The following is a 21,771-nucleotide window of genomic DNA, read 5'->3' on the forward strand; positions in this document are numbered from 1 at the left end:
GCAAGGTTATTAGGTACAGTAGGGTTGAGGGTCAAGTCAATTGGGAGGTGAGTTTGAATGGAGAAAAACTGGAGAAAGTGAAGTGTTTTAGATATCTGGGAGTGGATCTGGCAGCGGATGGAAACATGGAAGCGGAAGTGGATCATAGGGTGGGGGAGGGGGCAAAAATTCTGGGAGCCTTGAAGAATGTGTGGAAGTCGAGAACATTATCTCGGAAAGCAAAAATGGGTATGTTTGAAGGAATAGTGGTTCCAACAATGTTGTATGGTTGTGAGGCGTGGACTATGGATAGACTTGTGCGCAGGAGGATGGATGTGCTGGAAATGAGATGTTTGAGGACATTGTGTGGTGTGAGGTGGTTTGATCGAGTAAGTAACGTAAGGGTAAGAGAGATGTGTGGAAATAAAAAGAGCGTGGTTGAGAGAGCAGAAGAGGGTGTTTTGAAATGGTTTGGTCACATGGAGAGAATGAGTGAGGAAAGATTGACCAAGAGGATATATGTGTCGGAGGTGGAGGGAACGAGGGGAAGAGGGAGACCAAATTGGAGGTGGAAAGATGGAGTGAAAAAGATTTTGTGTGATCGGGGCCTGAACATGCAGGAGGGTGAAAGGAGGGCAAGGAATAGAGTGAATTGGAGCGATGTGGTATACTGGGGTTGACGTGCTGTCAGTGGATTGAATCAAGGCATGTGAAGCGTCTGGGGTAAACCATGGAAAGCTGTGTAGGTATGTATATTTGCGTGTGTGGACGTATGTATATACATGTGTATGGGGGTGGGTTGGGCCATTTCTTTCGTCTGTTTCCTTGCGCTACCTCGCAAACGCGGGAGACAGCGACAAAGTATAAAAAAAAAAAAAAAAAAAAAAAAAAAAATATATATATATATATATATATATATATATATATATATATATATGGGGAGGTGATAACAAGTAGTGGTGATGTGAGAAGGAGATGGAGTGAGTATTTTGAAGGTTTGTTGAATGTGTTTGATGATAGAGTGGCAGATATAGGGTGTTTTGGTCGAGGTGGTGTGCAAAGTGAGAAGGTTAGGGAAAACGATTTGTTAAACAGAGAAGAGGTAGTGAAAGCTTTGCGGAAGATGAAAGCCGGCAAGGCAGCAGGTTTGGATGGTATTGCAGTGGAATTTATTAAAAAAGGGGGTGACTGTATTGTTGACTGGTTGGTAAGGTTATTTAATGTATGTATGACTCATGGTGAGGTGCCTGAGGATTGGCGGAATGCGTGCATAGTGCCATTGTACAAAGGCAAAGGGGATAAGAGTGAGTGCTCAAATTACAGAGGTATAAGTTTGTTGAGTATTCCTGGTAAATTATGTGGGAGGGTATTGATTGAGAGGGTGAAGGCATGTACAGAGCATCAGATTGGGGAAGAGCAGTGTGGTTTCAGAAGTGGTAGAGGATGTGTGGATCAGGTGTTTGCTTTGAAGAATGTATGTGAGAAATACTTAGAAAAGCAAATGGATTTGTATGTAGCATTTATGGATCTGGAGAAGGCATATGATAGAGTTGATAGAGATGCTCTGTGGAAGGTATTAAGAATATATGGTGTGGGAGGAAAGTTGTTAGAAGCAGTGAAAAGTTTTTATCGAGGATGTAAGGCATGTGTACGTGTAGGAAGAGAGGAAAGTGATTGGTTCTCAGTGAATGTAGGTTTGCGGCAGGGGTGTGTGATGTCTCCATGGTTGTTTAATTTGTTTATGGATGGGGTTGTTAGGGAGGTAAATGCAAGAGTTTTGGAAAGAGGGGCAAGTATGAAGTCTGTTGGGGATGAGAGAGCTTGGGAAGTGAGTCAGTTGTTGTTCGCTGATGATACAGCGCTGGTGGCTGATTCATGTGAGAAACTGCAGAAGCTGGTGACTGAGTTTGGTAAAGTGTGTGGAAGAAGAAAGTTAAGAGTAAATGTGAATAAGAGCAAGGTTATTAGGTACAGTAGGGTTGAGGGTCAAGTCAACTGGGAGGTGAGTTTGAATGGAGAAAAACTGGAGGAAGTGAAGTGTTTTAGATATCTGGGAGTGGATCTGGCAGCGGATGGAACCATGGAAGCGGAAGTGGATCATAGGGTGGGGGAGGGGGCGAAAATTCTGGGGGCCTTGAAGAATGTGTGGAAGTCGAGAACATTATCTCGGAAAGGAAAAATGGGTATGTTTGAAGGAATAGTGGTTCCAACAATGTTGTATGGTTGCGAGGCGTGGGCTATGGATAGAGTTGTGCGCAGGAGGATGGATGTGCTGGAAATGAGATGTTTGAGGACAATGTGTGGTGTGAGGTGGTTTGATCGAGTGAGTAACGTAAGGGTAAGAGAGATGTGTGGAAATAAAAAGAGCATGGTTGAGAGAGCAGAAGAGGGTGTTTTGAAGTGGTTTGGGCACATGGAGAGGATGAGTGAGGAAAGATTGACCAAGAGGATATATGTGTCGGAGGTGGAGGGAACAAGGAGAAGAGGGAGACCAAATTGGAGGTGGAAAGATGGAGTGAAAAAGATTTTGTGTGATCGGGGCCTGAACATGCAGGAGGGTGAAAGGAGGGCAAGGAATAGAGTGAATTGGAGTGATGTGGTATACCGGGGTTGACGTGCTGTCAGCGGATTGAATCAAGGCATGTGAAGCGTCTGGGGTAAGCTATGGAAAGCTGTGTAGGTATGTATATTTGCGTGTGTGGACGTATGTATATACATGTGTATGGGGGGGGTTGGGCCATTTCTTTCGTCTGTTTCCTTGCGCTACCTCGCAAACGCGGGAGACAGCGACAAAGTATAATAAAAAAAAAAAAATATATATATATATATATATATATATATATATATATATATATAAGGCTGCAGGTTTGGATGGTATTGCAGTGGAATTTATTAAAAAAGGGGGTGACTGTATTGTTGACTGGTTGGTAAGGTTATTTAATGTATGTATGATTCATGGTGAGGTGCCTGAGGATTGGCGGAATGCTTGCATAGTGCCATTGTACAAAGGCAAAGGGGATAAGAGTGAGTGCTCAAATTACAGAGGTATAAGTTTGTTGAGAATTCCTGGTAAATTATAAGGGAGGGTATTGATTGAGAGGGTGAAGGCATGTACAGAGCATCAGATTGGGGAAGAGCAGTGTGGTTTCAGAAGTGGTAGAGGATGTGTGGATCAGGTGTTTGCTTTGAAGAATGTTTGTGAGAAATGATTAGAAAAGCAAATGGATTTGTATGTAGCATTTATGGATCTGGAGAAGGCATATGATAGAGTCGATAGAGATGCTCTGTGGAAGGTATTAAGAATATATGGTGAGGGAGAGCAAGTCGTTAGAAGCAGTGAAAAGTTTTTATTGAGAATGTAAGGCATGTGTACATGTAGGAAGAGAGGAAAGTGATTGGTTCTCAGTGAATGTAGGAAGAGAGGAAAGTGATTGGTTCTCAGTGAATGTAGGTTTGCGGCAGGGGTGTGTGATGTCTCCATGGTTGTTTAATTTGTTTATGGATGGGGTTGTTAGGAAGGTGAATGCAAGAGTTTTGGAAAGAGGGGCAAGTATGAAGTCTGTTGGGGATGAGAGAGCTTGGGAAGTGAGTGAGTTGTTGTTCGCTGATGATACAGCGCTGTTGGCTGATTCATGTGAGAAACTGCAGAAGCTGGTGACTGAGTTTGGTAAAGTGTGTGAAAGAAGAAAGTTAAGAGTAAATGTGAATAGGAGCAAGGTTATTAGGTAGAGTAGGGTTGAGGGTCAAGTCAATTGGGAGGTAAGTTTGAATGGAGAAAAACTGGAGGAAGTAAAGTGTTTTTGATATCTGGGAGTGGAGCTGGCAGCGGATGAAACCATGGAAGCGGAAGTGAATCATAGGGTGGGGGAGGGGGCGAAAATCCTGGGAGCCTTGAAGAATGTTTGGAGGTCGAGAACATTATCTCCGAAAGCAAAAATGGCTATGTTTGAAGGAATAGTGGTTCCAACAATGTTGTATGGTTGTGAGGCATGGGCTATGGATAGAGTTGTGCGCAGGAGGGTGGATGTGCTGGAAATGAGATGTTTGAGGACAATGTGTGGTGTGAGGTGGTTTGATCGAGTAAGTAACGTAAGGGTAAGAGAGATGTGTGGAAATAAAGAGAGCGTGGTTGAGAGAGAGGAAGAGGGTGTTTTGAAATGGTTTGGGCACATGGAGAGAATGAGTGAGGAAAGATTGAACAAGAGGATATATGTGTCGGAGGTGGAGGGAACGAGGAGAAGTGGGAGACCAAATTGGAGGTGGAAAGATGAAGTGAAAAAGATTTTGAGTGATCGGGGCCTGAACATGCAGGAGGGTGAAAGGCGGGCAAGGAATAGAGTGAATTGGATCGATGTGGTATACCGGGGTCGACGTGCTGTCAATGGATTGAATCAGGGCATGTGAAGCGTCTGTAGTAAAGCATGGAAAGTTCTGTGGGGCCTGGATGTGGAAAGGGAGCTGTGGTTTCGGGCATTATTGCATGACAGCTAGAGACTGAGTGTGAATGAATGGGGCTTTTCCTAGTGCTATCTCGCACACATGAGGGTGGAGGGGGATGTTATTCCATGTGTGGCGAGGTGGCGATGGGAATGAATAAAGGCAAATAGTGTGAATTGTGTGCATGTGTATAAATGCATGTGTGTGTGTGTGTGTGTATATATATGTGTACCTTGAGATGTATGGGTATGTATATTTGCGTGTGTGGACGTGTATGTATATACATGTGTATGGGGGTGGGTTTGGCCATTTCTTTCGTCTGTTTCCTTGCGCTACCTTGCAAACAAGGGAGACAGCAACAAAGCAAAATAGAAAATAGTAATATATATATAGCGTGGGGTATAGATGGAATTGTGCGGAGAAGGGTGGATGTGCTGGAAATGAAATGTATGAGGACAATATATGGTGTGAAGTGGTTTGATCGAGTAAGTAATGAAAGGGTAAGAGAGATGTGTGGTAATAAAAGTGCGGTCGAGAGAGTAGAAGAGGATGTGTTGAAATGGTTTGGACACAAGGAGAGAATGAGCAAGATATGTTTGACAAAGAGGACATAAGTGTCAGAGGTGGAGGGAACAAGGGGAAGCAGGAGGCCAAATTGGAAGAGGAAGGATGGAGTGAAAAAGATTTTGAGCGATTGTGGCCTGAACATACATGAGGGTGAGTGGCATGCATGGAATGGAGTGAATTGGAAAGACGCAGTATACTGGGGTCAATGTGCTGTCAATAGATTCAACCAAGGCATGTGAAACCTCTGGGGTAAACCATGGAAAGCTCTGTGGGGCCTGGATGTGGATAGGGAGCTGTGGTTTCAGGCATTATTGCATGACAGCTGGAGACTAAATGTGAGCGAATGGGGCCTTTGTTGTCTTTTCCTGGCGCTGCCTCGCGCACATGAGGGGGGAGGGGGATGTTATTCTGTGTGTGGCAGGGTGGCGATGGGGGTGAGTAGGGGCAGACAGCGTGAAGTGTGTGCATGTGTGTATACGTGTGTGTCTGTGTGTGTATATATGTGTGTACGTTGGGATGTGTGGGAGTGTATGTTTGCGTGTGTGGACGTGTGTGTGTGTTCATGTGTCTGGCGGTGGGTTGGGCCATTTCTTTTTTTTTTTTTTTCCAAAAAGAAGGAACAGAGAAGAGGTCCAGGTGAGGATATTCCCTCAAAGGCCCAGTCCTCTGTTCTTAACGCTACCTCGCTATCGCGGGAAATAGCGAATAGTATGGAATATATATATATATATATATATATATATATATATATATATATATATATATATATATATATATATTCTTTTTCTTTCTTTCAAACTATTCGCCATTTCCCGCGTTAGCGAGGTAGCGTTAAGAACAGAGAACTGGGCCTTTGAGGGAATATCCTCACCTGGCCCCCTTCTCTGTTACTTCTTTTGGAAAATTAACAAAAAGTAATGAGAGGGGAGGATTTCCAGCCCCCCGCTCCCTCCCCTTTTAGTCGCCTTCTACGACACGCAGGGAATACGTGGGAAGTATTCTTTCTCCCCTATTCCCAGGGAGATATATATATATATATATACATATATATATATTATATATATACATATTTTTTTTTTTTTTTGCTTTGTCGCTGTCTCCCATGTTTGCGAGGTAGCGCAAGGAAACAGACGAAAGAAATGGCCCAACCCACCCCCATACACATGTATATACATACGTCCACACACGCAAATATACATACCTACACAGCTTTCCATGGTTTACCCCAGACGCTTCACATGCCCTGATTCAATCCACTGACAGCACGTCAACCCCGGTATACCACATAAATCCAATTCACTCTATTCCTTGCAATCCTTTCACCCTCCTGCATGTTCAGGCCCCGATCACACAAAATCTTTTTCACTCAATCTTTCCACCTCCAATTTGGTCTCCCACTTCTCGTTCCCTCCACCTCCGACACATATATCCTCTTGGTCAATCTTTCCTCACTCATTCTCTCCATGTGCCCAAACCATTTCAAAACACCCTCTTCCTCTCTCTCAACCACGCTCTCTTTATTTCCACACATCTCTCTTACCCTTACGTTACCTACTCGATCAAACCACCTCACACCACACATTGTCCTCAAACATCTCATTTCCAGCACATCCATCCTCCTGCGCACAACTCTATCCATAGCCCACGCCTCGCAACCATACAACATTGTTGGAACCACTATTCCTTCAAACATACCCATTTTTGCTTTCCGAGATAATGTTCTCGACTTCCACACATTCTTCAAGGCTCCCAGAATTTTCGCCCCCTCCCCCACCCTATGATCCACTTCCGCTTCCATGGTTCCATCCGCTGCCAGATCCCTCCCAGATATCTAAAACACTTTACTTCCTCCAGTTTTTCTCCATTCAAACTTACCTCCCAACTGACTTGACCCTCAACCCTACTGTACCTAATAACCTTGCTCTTATTCACATTTACTCTTAACTTTCTTCTTTCACACACTTTACCAAACTCAGTCACCAGCTTCTGCAGTTTCTCACATGAATCAGCTACCAGCACTGTATCATCAGTGAACAACAACTGACTCACTTCCCAAGCTCTCTCATCCCCAACAGACTTCATACTTGCCCCTCTTTCCAAAACTCTTGCATTCACCTCCCTAACAACCCCATCCATAAACAAATTAAACAACCATGGAGACATCACACACCCCTGCCGCAAACCTACATTCACTGAGAACCAATCACTTTCCTTTCTTCCTACACGTACACATGCCTTACATCCTCGATAAAAACTTTTCACTGCTTCTAACAACTTGCCTCCCACACCATATATTCTTAATGCCTTCCACAGAGCATCTCTATCAACTCTATCATATGCCTTCTCCAGATCCATAAATGCTACATACAAATCCATTTGCTTTTCTAAGTATTTCTCACATACATTCTTCAAAGCAAACACCTGATCCACACATCCTCTACCACTTCTGAAACCACACTACTCTTCCCCAATCTGATGCTCTGTACATGCCTTCACCCTCTCAATCAATACCCTCCCATATAATTTACCAGGAATACTCAACAAACTTATACCTCTGTAATTTGAGCACTAACTCTTATCCCCTTTGCCTTTGTACAATGGCACTATGCACGCATTCCGCCAATCCTCAGGCACCTCACCATGAGTCATACATACATTAAATAACCTTACCAACCAGTCAATAATACAGTCACCCCCTTTTTTAATAAATTCCACTGCAATACCATCCAAACCTGCTGCCTTGCCGGCTTTCATCTTCCGCAAAGCTTTTACTACCTCTTCTCTGTAGTATATATATATATATATATATAGGAGGAAGTGAAGTGTTTTAGATATCTGGGAGTGGATCTGGCAGCGGATGGAACCATGGAAGCGGAAGTGGATCATAGGGTGGGGGAGGGGGCGAAAATTCTGGGGGCCTTGAAGAATGTGTGGAAGTCGAGAACATTATCTCGGAAAGCAAAAATGGGTATGTTTGAAGGAATAGTGGTTCCAACAATGTTGTATGGTTGCGAGGCGTGGGCTATGGATAGAGTGGTGCACAGGAGGATGGATGTGCTGGAAATGAGATGTTTGAGGACAATGTGTGGTGTGAGGTGGTTTGATCGAGTGAATAACGTAAGGGTAAGAGAGATGTGTGGAAATAAAAAGAGCGTGGCTGAGAGAGCAGAAGAGGGTGTTTTGAAGTGGTTTGGGCACATGGAGAGAATGAGTGAGGAAAGATTGACCAAGAGGATATATGTGTCGGAGGTGGAGGGAACGAGGAGAAGAGGGAGACCAAATTGGAGGTGGAAAGATGGAGTGAAAAAGATTTTGTGTGATCGGGGCCTGAACATGCAGGAGGGTGAAAGGAGGGCAAGGAATAGAGTGAATTGGAGCGATGTGGTATACCGGGGTTGACGTGCTGTCAGTGGATTGAATCAAGGCATGTGAAGCGTCTGGGGTAAACCATGGAAAGCTGTGTAGGTATGTATATTTGCGTGTGTGGACGTATGTATATACATGGGTATGGGGGGGGTTGGGCCATTTCTTTCGTCTGTTTCCTTGCGCTACCTCGCAAACGCGGGAGACAGCAACAAAGTATAATAAAAAAAAATATAAATAATATATATATATATATATATATATATATATATATATGGAGCGGGTGGCTGGAAATCCTCCCCTCTCGTTTTTTTTTCAATTTTCCAAAAGAAGGAACAGAGAAGGGGGGCCAGGTGAGGATATTCCCTCAAAGGCCCAGTCCTCTGTTCTTAACGCTACCTCGCTAATGCGGGAAATGGCGAATAGTATGAAAGAAAAAGATATATATATATATATATATATATATATATATATATATATTTTTTTTTTTTTTTTTTTTTTTTATACTTTGTCGCTGTCTCCCGCGTCTGCGAGGTAGCGCAAGGAAACAGACGAAAGAAATGGCCCAACCCCCCCCCCCCATACACATGTACATACACACGTCCACACACGCAAATATACATACCTACACAGCTTTCCATGGTTTACCCCAGACGCTTCACATGCCTTGCTTCAATCCACTGACAGCACGTCAACCCCTGTATACCACATGACTCCAATTCACTCTATTTCTTGCCCTCCTTTCACCCTCCTGCATGTTCAGGCCCCGATCACACAAAATCTTTTTCACTCCATCTTTCCACCTCCAATTTGGTCTCCCTCTTCTCCTCGTTCCCTCCACCTCCGACACATATATCCTCTTGGTCAATCTCTCCTCACTCATTCTCTCCATGTGCCCAAACCATTTCAAAACACCCTCTTCTGCTCTCTCAACCACGCTCTTTTTATTTCCACACATCTCTCTTACCCTTACGTTACTTACTCGATCAAACCACCTCACACCACACATTGTCCTCAAACATCTCATTTCCAGCACATCCATCCTCCTGCGCACATCTCTATCCATAGCCCACGCCTCGCAACCATACAACATTGTTGGAACCACTATTCCCTCAAACATACCCATTTTTGCTTTCCGAGATAATGTTCTCGACTTCCACACATTTTTCAAGGCTCCCAAAATTTTCGCCCCCTCCCCCACCCTATGATCCACTTCCGCTTCCATGGTTCCATCCGCTGACAGATCCACTCCCAGATATCTAAAACACTTCACTTCCTCCAGTTTTTCTCCATTCAAACTCACCTCCCAATTGACTTGACCCTCACCCCTACTGTACCTAATAACCTTGCTCTTATTCACATTTACTCTCAACTTTCTTCTTCCACACACTTTACCAAACTCAGTCACCAGCTTCTGCAGTTTCTCACATGAATCAGCCACCAGCGCTGTATCATCAGCGAACAACAACTGACTCACTTCCCAAGCTCTCTCATCCCCAACAGACTTCATACTTGCCCCTCTTTCCAGGACTCTTGCATTTACCTCCCTTACAACCCCATCCATAAACAAATTAAACAACCATGGAGACATCACACACCCCTGCCGCAAACCTACATTCACTGAGAACCAATCACTTTCCTCTCTTCCTACACGTACACATGCCTTACATCCTCGATAAAAACTTTTCACTGCTTCTAACAACTTGCCTCCCACACCAAATATTCTTAATACCTTCCACAGAGCATCTCTATCAACTCTATCATATGCCTTCTCCAGATCCATAAATGCTACATACAAATCCATTTGCTTTTCTAAGTATTTCTCACATACATTCTTCAAAGCAAACACCTGATCCACACATCCTCTACCACTTCTGAAACCGCACTGCTCTTCCCCAATCTGATGCTCTGTACATGTCTTCACCCTCTCAATCAATACCCTCCCATATAATTTACCAGGAATACTCAACAAACTTATACCTCTGTAATTTGAGCACTCACTCTTATCCCCTTTGCCTTTGTACAATGGCACTATGCACGCATTCCGCCAATCCTCAGGCACCTCACCATGAGTCATACATACATTAAATAACCTTACCAACCAGTCAACAATACAGTCACCCCCTTTCTTAATAAATTCCACTGCAATACCATCCAAACCTGCTGCCTTGCCGGCTTTCATCTTCCGCAAAGCTTTTACTACCTCTTCTCTGTTTACCAAATCATTTTCCCTAACCCTCTCACTTTGCACACCACCTTGACCAAAACACCCTATATCTGCCACTCTGTCATCAGACACATTCAACAAACCTTCAAAATACTCATTCCATCTCCTTCTCACATCACCGCTACTTGTTATCACCTCCCCATTTACGCCCTTCACTGAAGTTCCCATTTGCTCCCTTGTCTTACGCACCCTATTTACCTCCTTCCAGAACATCTTTTTATTCTCCCTAAAATTTACTGATAGTCTCTCACCCCAACTCTCATTTGCCCTTTTTTTCACCTCTTGCACCTTTCTCTTGACCTCCTGTCTCTTTCTTTTATACTTCTCCCACTCAATTGCATTTTTTCCCTGCAAAAATCGTCCAAATGCCTCTCTCTTCTCTTTCACTAATACTCTTACTTCTTCATCCCACCACTCACTACCCTTTCTAAACAGCCCACCTCCCACTCTTCTCATGCCACAAGCATCTTTTGCGCAATCCATCACTGATTCCCTAAATACATCCCATTCCTCCCCCACTCCCCTTACTTCCATTGTTCTCACCTTTTTCCATTCTGTACACAGTCTCTCCTGGTACTTCCCCACACAGGTCTCCTTCCCAAGCTCACTTACTCTCACCACCTTCTTCACCCCAACATTCACTCCTCTTTTCTGAAAACCCATACTAATCTTCACCTTAGCCTCCACAAGATAATGATCAGACATCCCTCCAGTTGCACCTCTCAGCACATTAACATCCAAAAGTCTCTCTTTCGCACGCCTGTCAATTAACACGTAATCCAATAACGCTCTCTGGCCATCTCTCCTACTTACATAAGTATACTTATGTATATCTCGCTTTTTAAACCAGGTATTCCCAATCATCAGTCCTTTTTCAGCACATAAATCTACAAGCTCTTCACCATTTCCATTTACAACACTGAACACCCCATGCATACCAATTATTCCCTCAACTGCCACATTACATATATATATATATATATATATATATATATATATATATTATCCCTGGGGATAGGGGAGAAAGAATACTTCCCAGGTATTGCCGGAATGTCGTAGAAGACGACTAAAAGAGGAGGGAGCGGGTGGCTGGAATCCTCCCCTCTCTCTTTTTTTTAATTTTCCAAAAGAAGGAACAGAGAAGGGGGCCAGGTGAGGATAATCCCTCAAAGGCCCAGCCCTCTGTTCTTAAAGCTACCTCGCTAACGCGGGAAATGGCAAACAGTATGAAAGAAATGAAAGAAAGAATGTATATATTAGGGGAGACAGAATACTTTCCATGCATTCCTCACGTGTCATAGAAGGCAACTAAAGGGGACGAGAGCGGGGGGCCAGAAACCCTCCCCTCCTTGTATTTTAACTTTCTAAAAGGGGAAACAGAAGGAGTCAAGCAGGGAGTGCTCATCCTCCTCGAAGGCTCAGACTGGGGTGTCTAAATATGTGTGGATGTAACCAAGATGAGAAAAAAGGAGAGATAGGCAGTATGTTTGAGGAAAGGAACCTGGATGTTTTGGCTTTGAGTGAAATGAAGCTCAAGGGTAAAGGGGAAGAGTGGTTTGGGAATGTCTTGGGAGTAAAGTCAGGGGTTAGTGAGAGGACAAGAGCAAGGGAAGGATTAGCACTACTCCTGAAACAGGAGTTGTGGGAGTATGTGATAGCGTGTAAGAAAGTAAACTCTAGATTGAGATGGGTAAAACTGAAAGTTGATGTAGAGAGGTGGGTGATTATTGGTGCATATGCACCTGGGCATGAGAAGAAAGATCATGAGAGGCAAGTGTTTTGGGAGCAGCCGAATGAGTGTGTTAGTGGTTTTGATGCACAAGACCGGGTTATATTGATAGGTGATTTAAATGCAAAGGTGAGTAATGTGGCAGTTGAGGGAATAATTGGTATACATGGGGTGTCAAGTGTTGTAAATGGAAATGGTGAAGAGCTTGTAGATTTATGTGCTGAAAAAGGACTGGTGAGTGGGAATACCTGCTTTAAAAAGCGAGCTATACATAAGTATACGTATGTAAGTAGGAGAGATGGTGAGACAGCGTTATTGGATTACGTGTTAATTGATAGGCGCCCGAAAGAGAGACTTTTGGATGTAAATGTGCTGAGAGGTGCAACTGGAGGGATGTCTGATCATTATCTTGTCGAGGCGAAGGTGAAGATTTGTAGGGGTTTTCAGAAAAGAAGAGAGAATGTTGGAGTTAAAGGAGTGGTGAGAGTAAGTGAGCTTGGGAAGGAGACTTGTGTGAGGAAGTATCAGGAGAGACTGAGTACAGAATTGAAAAAGGTGAGAACAAAGGAGGTAAGGGGAGTGGGGGAGGAATGGGATGTATTTAGGGAAGCAGTGATGGCTTGCGCAAAGATGCTTCTGCCATGAGAAGCGTGGGAGGTGGGTTGATCAGAAAGGGTAGTGAGTGGTGGGATGAAGAAGTAAGATTATTAGTGAAAGAGAAGAAAGAGGCATTTGGACGATTTTTGCATGGGAGAAAATGCAAATGAGTGGGAGATGTATAAAAGAAAGAGGCAGGAGGTCAAGAGAAAGGTGCAAGAGGTGAAAAAGAGGGCAAATGAGAGTTGGGGTGAGAGAGTATCATTAAATTTTAGGAGTATAAAAAGATGTTTTGGAAGGAGGTAAATAAAGTGCGTAAGACAAGGGAGCAAATGGGAACTTCAGTGAAGGGGGATAATGGGGAGGTGATAATAAGTATTGGTGATGTGAGAAGGAGATGGAGTGAGTATTTTGAAGGTTTGTTGAATGTGTTTGATGATAGAGTGGCAGATATAGGGTGTTTTGGTCAAGGTGGTGTGCAAAGTGAGAGGGTTAGGGAAAATGATTTGGTAAACAGAGAAGAGGTAGTAACAGCTTTACGGAAGATGAAAGCCGCAAGGCAGCAGGTTTGGATGGTACTGCAGTGGAATTTATTAAAAAAGGGTGTGACTGTATTGTTGACTGGTTGGTAAGGTTATTTAATGTATGTATGATTCATGGTGAGGTGCCTCAGGATTGGCGGAATGCTTGCATAGTGCCAGTGTACAAAGGCAAAGGGGATAAGAGTGAGTGCTCAAATTACAGAGGTATAAGTTTGTTGAGTATTCCTGGTAAATCATATGGAAGGGTATTGATTGAGAGGGTGAAGGCATGTACAGAACATCAGATTGGGGAAGAGCAGAGTGGTTTCAGAAGTGGTAGAGGATGTGTGGATCAGGTGTTTGCTTTGAAGAATGTATGTGAGAAATACTTAGAAAAGCAAATGGATTTGTATGTAGCATTTATGGATCTGGAGAAGGCATATGAGAGAGTTGATAGTGAGGCTCTGTGGAAGGTATTAAGAATATATGGTGTGGGAGAGCAAGTTGTTAGAAGCAGTGAAAAGTTTTTATCGAGGATGTAAGGCATGTGTATGTGTAGGAAGAGAGGAAAGTGATTGGTTCTCAGTGAATGTATGTTTGCGGCAGGGGTGTGTGATATCTCCATGGTTGTTTAATTTGTTTATGGATGGGGCTGTTAGGGAGGTGAATGCAAGAGTTTTGGAAAGAGGGGAAAGTATGCAGTCTGTTGTGGATGAGAAAGCTTGGGAAGTGAGTCAGTTGTTGTTCGCTGATGATACAGCGCTGGTGGCTGATTCATGTGAGAAACTGCAGAAACTGGTGACTGAGTTTGGTAAAGTGTGTGAAAGAAGAAAGTTAAGAGTAAATGTGAATAAGAGAAAGGTTATTAAGTACAGTAGGGTTGAGGGTCAAGTCAACTGGGAGGTAAGTTTGAATGGAGAAAAACTGGAGGAAGTAAAGTGTTTTAGATATCTGGGAGTGGATCTGGCAGCGGATGGAACCATGGATTCCAGCGGAAGTGAATCATAGGGTGGGGAAGGGGCGAAAATTCTGGGAGCCTTGAAGAATGTTTGGAAGTCGAGAACATTATCTCGAATAGCAAAAATGGGTATGTTTGAAGGAATAGTGGTTCCAACATTGCTGTATGGTTGCGAGGCGTGGGCTATGGATAGAGTTCTGTGCAGGAGGGTGGATGTGCTGGAAATGAGATGTTTGAGGACAATATGTGGTGTGAGGTGGTTTGATTAAGTAATGGAAAGGTAAGAGAGATGTGTGGAAATAAAAAGAGTGTGGCTGAGAGAGCAGAAGAGGGTGTTTTGAAATGTCTTGGTCACATGGAGAGAATGAGTGAGGAAAGATTGACCAAGAGGATATATGTGTCAGAGGTGGAGAGAACGAGGAGAAGTGGGAAACTAAATTGGAGGTGGAAAGATGGAGTGAAAAAGATTTTGAGTGATCGGGGCCTGAACATGCAGGAGGGTGAAAGGCGTGCAAGGAGTAGAGTGAACTGGAACGATGTGGTATACCGGGTTCGACGTGCTGTCAATGGATTGAACGAGGCATGTGAAGCGTCTGGGGTAAACCAGGGAAAGTTCTGTGGGGCCTGGATGTGGAGAGGGAGCTGTGGTTTTCGGTGCAAACATGACAGCTAGAGACCGAGTGTGAATGAATGGGGCCTTCGTTGTCTTTCCTAGCGCTACCTCGCACACATAAGGGGGGAGGGGGTTGTTATTTCATGTGTGGCGAGGTGGCGATGGGAATGAATAATGGCACACAGTATGAATTATGTACATGTGTATATATGTATATGTCTGTGTGTGTATATATATGTGTACATTGAGATGTATAGGTATGTACCCTATTATTACTTACTCCATCAAACCACCTCATACCACATATTGGCCTCAAACATCTCATTTCCAACATATTCACCCTCCTCCGCACAACTCTATCCATAGCCCACAACCATATAACATTGTTGGAACCACTATTCCATCAAACATACCATTTTTGCTTTCCGAGATAATGTTCTCGACTTTCGCACATTCTTCAATACTTCGAGAATTTTCGCCCCCTCCCCCACCCTATGATTCACTTTCGCTTCCATGGTTCCATCCGCTACAAAATCCACTCCCAGATATCTAAAACACTTCACTTCCTCCAGTTTTTCTCCATTCAAACCTACCTACCAATTGACTAGTCCCTCAACCCGACTGTACCTAATAACCTTGCTCTTATTCACATTTACTCTCAGTTTTCTTCTTTCACACACTTTACCATACTCAGTCACCAGCTTCTGCAATTTCTCACATGAATCAGCCACCAGCACTGTATCATCAGCAAACAACAACTGACTCACTTCCCAAGCTCTCTCATCCACAACTGACTGCATACTTGCCCTTCTTTTCAAAAGTCTTGCATTCACTTCCCTAACAACCCCATCCATAAACAAATTAAACAACCATGGAGACATCACACACCCCTGCCGCAAACTGACATTCACTGAGAACCAATCCCTTTCCTTTCTTCCTAGACATACACATGCCTTACATTTTCAATGAAAACTTTTCACTGCTTCTAACAACTTGCCTCCCACACCATATATTCTTAATACCTTCCACAGAACATCTCTATCAACTCTATCATATGCCTTCTCCAGATCCATAAATGCTACATACAAATCCATTTGCTTTTCTAAGTAGATCTCACATACATTCTTGAAAGCAAACACCTGATCCACACATCCTCTACCACTTCTGAAACCACACTGCTCTTCTCTAATCTGATGCTCTGTACATGCCTTCACCCTCTCAATCAATACCCTCCCATATAATCTACCAGGAATACTCAACAAACTTATACCTCTGCAATTTGAGCACTCACTTTTATCCCCTTTGCCATTGTACAATGGCACTATGCAAGCATTTCGCCAATCCTCAGGCACCTCACCATGAGTAATACATACATTAAGTAACCTTACCAACCAGTCAAGAATACAGTCACCCCCTTTTTTTATAAATTCCACTGTAATACCATCCAAACCCACTGCCTTGCCGGCTTTCATCTTCTGCAAAGCTTTTACTACCTCTTCTTTGTTTACCAAATCATTTTCCCTAACCCTCTCACTTTGCACACCACCCCGACCAAAACACCCTATATCTGCCAATCTATCATCAAACACATTCAACAAACCTTCAAAATACTCACTACATCTCCTCTCACATCACCACTACTGTTATCACTTTCCCATTAGCCCCCTCCACTGAAGTTCCCATTTGTTCCCTTGTCTTACACACTTTATTTACCTCCTTCCAAAACATCTTTTTTATTCTCCCTAAAATTTAATGATACTCTCTCACCCCAACTCTCATTTGCCCTCTTTTTCACCTCTTGCACCTTTCTCTTGACATCGTGCCTCTTTCTTTTATACATCTCCCTGACATTTGCATTATTTCCCTGCAAAAATCACCCAAATGCCTCTCTCTTCTCTTTCTTTAATAATCTTACTTCTTCATCCCACCACTCACTACCCTTTCTAATCTGCCCACCTCCCACGCTTCTCATGCCACACACATCTTTTGCGCAAGCCATCACTGCTTCCCTAAATACATGCCATTCCTCCCCCACTCCTCTTTCGTCCTTTGTTCTCAACTTTTTCCATTCTGTACTCAGTCTCTCCTGGTACTTCCTCACATAAGTCTCCTTCCCAAGCTCACTTACTCTCATCACTCTTTTCACCCCAACATTCTCTCTTCTTTTCTGAAAACCTCTACAAATCTCCATATATAAATATATTTATTATCATATTTTCTTTACATATTATACTTAGTCGCTGTCTCCCATGCTAGCGATGTAGCACAAGTAAACAGATGAAAGAATGACCTAACCCACCTACATACACATGTATATACATAAATACCCACACACGTACATATACATACCTATACATTTCAACGTATGCATACACGTACATACACATATATAGATATGTACATATTCATTACTTCCTTACCTTCATCCATTCCTTTCACTACCCCACCCCACAGGAAACAGTATCATTACCCCTCCTGCTTCAGCAAGGCAGCATCAGGAAACAGACAAAAAGGCCACATTCCATTACACTCAGTCTCTAGCTGTCATGTGTAATGCACCGAAACAACAGCTCCCTATCCACATCCAGGCCCCACAGACTTTTCCATGGTTTACCCCAGACTCTTCACATGCCCTGGTTCAGTCCACTGACAGTACATCGACTCTGGCATACCACATCGTTCCAATTCACTCTATTCCTTGCATGCCTCACACTCTCCTGTATGTTCAGGACCCGATCACTCAAAATTATTTTCACTACATCCTTCCACTTCCAATTTGGTCTCCCACTTCTCTTTCTTCCCTCCAACTATGACACATATATCCTGTTTGTCAATCTTTCCTTACTCATTCTCCATATGTCCAAACCATTCCAGCACACCCTCTTCTGCTCTCTCAACCACACTCTTTATTTCCATACATCTCTCTTAACCTTTCATTACTTACTTGATCAAACCACCTCCCACCACATATTGTCCTCAAACATTTCATTTCAAACACATCCACCCTCCTTTGTACAACCTTATCTATAGCCCATGCCTCACAACCATATAACACTGTTGGAACTACAATTCCTTCAAACACACCCATTTTTGCTCTCCACGATAACATTCTCTCCTTCCACACATTCTTCATCACTCCCAGAACCTTTGTCCCCTCCCCATCCTATGACTCACTTCCACTTCCATGGTTTCATTTGCTGTTAAGTCCACTCCCAGATACCTAAAACACTTCACTTCCTCCCATTTTTCTCCATTCAAACTTACATCTCAATTATCTTGTCCCTCAACCCCAATGAACCTAATAACCTTGCTCCCATTAATTCTCAACTTTCTCCTTTCACATACTTTTCCAATCTCAACCTCCACCTATAGCAGTTTCACACTCAAATTAGCCACTGGAGCTGTATCATTGGGGAACAACAACTAACTCACTCCCCAGGCCCTCTCATCCCCAACAGACTGCATAATCGCCCCTCTCTCCATAACTCTTGCATTCACCTCCCAAACCACCCAATCCATAAACAAGTGAAAAACCATGGGGACATTACAAACCCCTGCCACAGACCAACGTTCACAAGAAACTAATCACTCTCCTCTCTTCCTACTCGTAAACATGCCTTACATTCATGGTACAAACTTTTCGCTGCTTCTAGCAACTTACCTTCCACACCGAATATTCTTAAGACCTTCCACAAAGCATCTCTATCAACCCTATTATATGCCTTCTCCAGATCCATAAATGCTACAAACAAATGCATCTGTTTTTCTAAGTAATGCTACAAACAAATGCATGTTTTTCTAAGTAATTCTCACACATGTTCCTCAAAGCAAACACCTATCCACACATCCTCCACCCAATCTGATGCTCTGTACATGCCTTTACCCTTTCAATCAATATCCTCCCATATAATTTCCCAGGAATACTCAACAAACTTATGCCTCTGTAGTTTGAACACTTACCTTCATCCCCTTTGCCTTTGAACAATGGGACTATGCATGCATTCTGCCAATCCTCAGGCACTTCACCATGATCCATACATACATTGAATATCCTCATCAACCAATCAACAACACAGTCACCATCCAATCCAGCTGCCTTGCTGGATTTTGTCATCTGCAAAGCTTTCACTACCTCTCCTCTCTTAACCAAACCATTCTCCCCTGATCCTCACACTTTGCGCACCACCCCGACCAAAACACCCTATTATCATCAAACACATTCAACAAACCTTCAAAATACTCATTCTATCTCCTTCTCACTTCATCACAACCTGTTATTTCTTCCCCACTTGCCCCCTTCTGACCTCCTGCCACTTTCTTTTATAAACCTCCCAACCATTTGCACTCCTTCCTTGCAAGTATCATACAAAGGCCCCTCTTTTCTCTTTCACTAACAACTTTACTTCTTCATCCCACCACTCACTACCCTTCGTAATCCCTGGGGATAGGGGACAAACAATACTTCCTACGTATTCCCTAAGTGTTGTAGAAAGCAACTAAAGGGGGCGGTAAAGGGGGGGCTGGAAACCTTCCCCTCCTTGTATTTCAATTTCTAAATAGGGAAACAGGAGTCAGGTGGGGAGTGCTCATCCTCCTTGAAGGCTCAGACTTGGGTGTCTGAATGTGTGTGGATGTAACCAAGATGATAAATAAGGAGAGATAGGTAATATGTTTGAGGAAAGAAACTTGGATGTTCTGGCTCTGAGTGAAACAAAGCTCAAGGGTAAAGGGGAAGAGTGGTTTGGGAGTATAGTCAGGGGTTGGTGAGAGGACAAGGGTTAAGGAAGGGGTAGCACTACTCCTGAAGGCAACCAAACACTAGAATCTTGGTCAAAAATAGGGTCCATCTACACAAGATGGTGGAGGCCAGTAAATGACATATGAGTGAAAGAAATGGAAAAAGATAGAAAGTTTGGAAAAGTGGCCTCTGTGCAGCAAGACTGAGTACAGAATGGCATACAGAGGGTAGGTGGAAGAGGTGTAGAGGGTATCTATGAAAGTAGTGTTTATACGTGCAGGTGAAATGCACATGGTGCAAAATGCAGGATGTGAATATCTTTGAAAAGGTATTGAGATGTGGAACGAGGAATTTGAAATGACAGAGAAAGAGAGAAGGGAGGTGCATGGATAGTCTCTAAATGTAAAGACTGCAAACATCTGGGAGGAGTACTATAGAAAAAACTAGTGTGCCAAGAAAAAAAGATCAGGAGCTAAAACAGATGGCTGAAGAAAGATAATGACAGAATAACAATGAGCCTCAGAGAGTATAAAAATACTGATGTCCATGGAGGTAATGATTTAAAAGAGCAAGAGAATAACTGGAGGCGATGGTGAGGAAGGAAGATGAAAAAGTGGTATGAGATAAGGAAAATGTGAAAAAGAGATAGAAAAGGATTTTGAAAGACTGCTGAATGTGTCTGATAACATGGAAAATGAGGGCTCGTGTAGACTAGAAATTGCTAGCTTCCACTTACATAACAGTTGTAAAATCATTTATGGAACATGGATTTGACTTTAAGTATCACAGATACTGTATTTCAAAGCACTGTAACTCTGAAGTAGTGTAGGTCTAAGTTCCAGACACTCATAGCCTATTAGGTGCTTTATCAATGAAATAGATTTCTCATAGTTCTAACAGTTACTGAAAAATTTAAGGCTTAAGCCACATACCATCCCAGACCCCATTACCCCCCTATTAACAACAACTAACAAGTCCCAGTGATTTGCAGGCATGGCTGGATAACTTGCAAACAGATTCTCATATATTATATTGATATACCATGGAAGCTTCTAAAAGGAATGTCATGTGGTACACTGACCTACTTATGTACAAACGGGAGCCACTGACATGGAGGCAGATGTGGTATGTTTAGGAAAATGTGGCAATGAAATGAGAGTCAAGTGAATGGGACCGTAAAATGAGTAGGTAGTAAAACCTGGTGCAAGATGACTAGTGGGAAAACATCTGGAGTGGATGAGACAAACTGTTTCTCAAAAAAGAGGGTGATAGTGGTGCTGCATGGATTGCTAGGCTGCTCAAAATATGTCACCCAAGGTGAGGTGCCTGAGAATGATCAAAGTACATGCATTGTGCTCTTGTATGAAGGCATGGGTTAAAAGGTGAAAATGATTGTAAGCAAAAGTAAGGTAATATACTACAGGAGGACGTTGAGACAGGATGGGCTGTGTGAAATTTTATCAGGATGACCTAATGGAAGAGGAGTACCTGGGAGCAGACATGGCAGTGGATGGGACCATAGGGGCTGAAATGGGTCATAAGGTGGAGGAGGGGTTTATAATCCTAGGAGCATTATCAAGTGTGTAGTAAGAAAGGTCAGTGTCTGTAAGGGTAAAGATGGTTATGTGTGAAAGTACAGTATTCCTGATAATGTTGTATGGATGTGAATCTTGGGCAATGCAAGCAAAAGAAAGGAAGACGTTGAATGTCATCAAAATGAAATGAAGAGGTTGAATGTCATCGAAATAAAATGTTTAAGGACATGTGGTATGAGGTGACTTAATTGTGTAAGAAATGAGCCTAAAAGAGAAAGCACAGTAGAAGGCACAGTGCAGTCAAGAGGGCTGACCTAGATGTGCTGAAATGGTTCAGATATATAGAGTGGACGAGTGACCAGGGACTGACATATAGAATCTCTGTGTTAGGTGTAGTGGGAGCAAGAAGTAATGGGAATCCAAAGAGATGGAAGAATGGAGTAAAAAATGCTTTGGAATACTTGGGACTGAATACTGGTATTTTAGGGGGAAAGAGGTGTGCAATGG

At 43.1% G+C, this 21,771-nt stretch overlaps 1 protein-coding gene across 5 annotated transcripts in view; it reads right to left on the minus strand.

Annotated features, from left to right (window-relative positions):
- LOC139758185 (transmembrane protein 208) overlaps positions 1–21,771 on the minus strand; it is a 144,127-nt gene that overhangs the window by 19,823 nt on the left and 102,533 nt on the right. The window lies entirely within an intron of this gene.

Source organism: Panulirus ornatus, chromosome 29, assembly GCF_036320965.1.
Source record: "Panulirus ornatus isolate Po-2019 chromosome 29, ASM3632096v1, whole genome shotgun sequence".
Lineage (NCBI taxonomy): Eukaryota > Metazoa > Arthropoda > Malacostraca > Decapoda > Palinuridae > Panulirus > Panulirus ornatus.